At 35.8% G+C, this 2,130-nt stretch overlaps 1 long non-coding RNA gene across 1 annotated transcript in view; it reads right to left on the bottom strand.

Moving 5' to 3' along the window:
* Positions 1–2,124, bottom strand: part of LOC105272390 (uncharacterized) — a 10,810-nt gene extending 8,686 nt beyond the window's left edge. Inside the window, exon 1 of the long non-coding RNA XR_892753.1 lies at positions 1,874–2,124. This is a non-coding gene — a long non-coding RNA (uncharacterized lncRNA). The remainder of the gene's footprint in view (positions 1–1,873) is intronic.
* Positions 2,125–2,130: the final 6 nt, after the last annotated feature.

The raw sequence follows: 2,130 nt of genomic DNA on the forward strand, positions 1-2,130 counted from the left end.
CTTTCAATTATTAACATGTGTAAACGAAGAATAAACCTAAAAAATTATGGGAAAATTGAAAATCCATAATTGTTTTATAATAACATTATTGACACTTGAGGTTTATGCACCCGATAATAATATGGACTAACCTCCCAAAATATTAACCAGATCGGTTAAGACTTTTTTAACCGCGCAATTTTCGAAAATCCAGTTTCGAAATGATGACCTTTAAAATTTCGATTCCGGTTCGGCCGCCAAACATTTAATATTTTTATTTTTTATCTCTACAGTATATTCTCAATATATAATACTTTTAGAATATAAAGTAAACAGTTTTTTACAATTTCAAGAGGATTACCCCCCGTAAGGGGTTCCACAGGTATTGCAATTTGAAAAAACAACGATTTTTTGCTTATTAATTTTCATATGTCTATATTGTCTAAAAAATTCAAATCGGTCGGAGTAAAAGTTTCGGAGATAGAGCCTTGGAAAATCCCGCTCTCAAGGTCAGCTTTATTATGATTCAAAACTTTAAAGGCCTCTTACTCGAAACAGTGTCTGTAAAATCGGTTGACAAGATTTTTCGAAAAGCAGCGAACCGATTTTGATGAAATTTTGCACACGTCTTTGAGATACTATTGCCCACTTTTAACGAGAGATTTTTTTAAATCGCAACCATTTTTAAAGATGCGAAATGTTATGAAAATTTCATCGAAAATGGTAAGTTTTCATTAAAAGACCCGCCAAAAACCCAATTATGTTATTTTTATTTTTTCTTCGTCCAAAAAACAATTTCAGGTGTTACCTAAAAATTGCAATTTTTCAATATTAATTATTGATTTCGAATGACCGTATCATGAGTTCTATCAACGCGAGAGCATTTTTTTTTTAATTTTTGAATTTTCACAATTTTCTACGAAAATCTCAGAAAACCTCGTTTAAACGTGTATCTTCAACATAAGAGAAAGTTTGAAATAAATATTGCATTTTTTATACAAAAAAAAAATGAACCTGTTCTATTTCTTCGCCTGGAAGTCCGATATAATCCCTTAATGAACAATACGATGTACTTTGACCCCAAACATCACCAAAATTGTTGACGATGTTCCCTCGAACTCGCCAAACTATCCACAAGAAAGACCTATGAAATCGTCAGCATTAAGAGGGGGATAAAAAAAAAGTGAAAGGAACAGATAAAGTGGGGTACACCTCCCCACATACCTCTCGCGACTCTTTTTGCATCCAAGTGCGATAAGGTAAGCAGCATTGATGTCTCCCAAGAAAAGAGAGATGAAAAATACGAGGACAATACGCGGGGTAGTAAAAAAAACAGCGTCACGAAGAATTAATACATCCTAATGAGAACGAGCAAGACAGACTGCGAAAAGCAACAAAAAAATAAAAGCCAAGACAACAGAGCAGTTCTGCTCGATTCTGTTGTGTCTCGTGGAGGTGGGGAAGTTTGAGACACATGGATGAGGAGTGGCGGATTTAAGTTTGACGAGAGAAAGGGAAATACGAAGTGTAAACTGTAAGGTAACCAGAGTTAATCGTGGTTAACGGCTCCGGGGGCACGGACATTATTCTAACAGAGCAAAACCATCAGACTGCCCATTTTTTAACTTGATTGACAGTCGATCCTTGGCATCGGAAAGCCCCGGATAATTATTCGGATATTGCGGTGATAACGCGAGTTATATCTTTTCCCACCACTTGAATTAACTCTTTCATCATCATCCGCATCTCTCTCGAAATTACTCACGACACCAACACTCACGTGCTTACTTATCCGTATATAAACTCTCAATCGTCTGATCAGGTCTCAAATCATCAACTATCCTCCGCAACAACTAATCGTCAACAAAAAAAATCCCTCAATTTATTAACTTACCTGGGTGGAATTTCAGTAAAACCATTATCCACTCAACTCACTAGAGATTCTGTCAACGATTACGGAGTTGCCAGTAAAGTTGATAAGTGAATGATAGTTATCTCGTAAATGGGAGCAGTGAGAGACTGATTGATTTTGGGATTCTTTATCGATCAGTACAATTGCCGATGTGATAAGAATTATTATTTATTTGGTGGAAGTTCACGTGGAGAATTCAGTCGGCTAATATTGACGGTTGTACTCGGTCATTTTATTTT

This window comes from Fopius arisanus, unplaced genomic scaffold (assembly GCF_000806365.1).
Source record: "Fopius arisanus strain USDA-PBARC FA_bdor unplaced genomic scaffold, ASM80636v1 scaffold00168, whole genome shotgun sequence".
Classification (NCBI taxonomy): Eukaryota; Metazoa; Arthropoda; class Insecta; order Hymenoptera; family Braconidae; genus Fopius; species Fopius arisanus.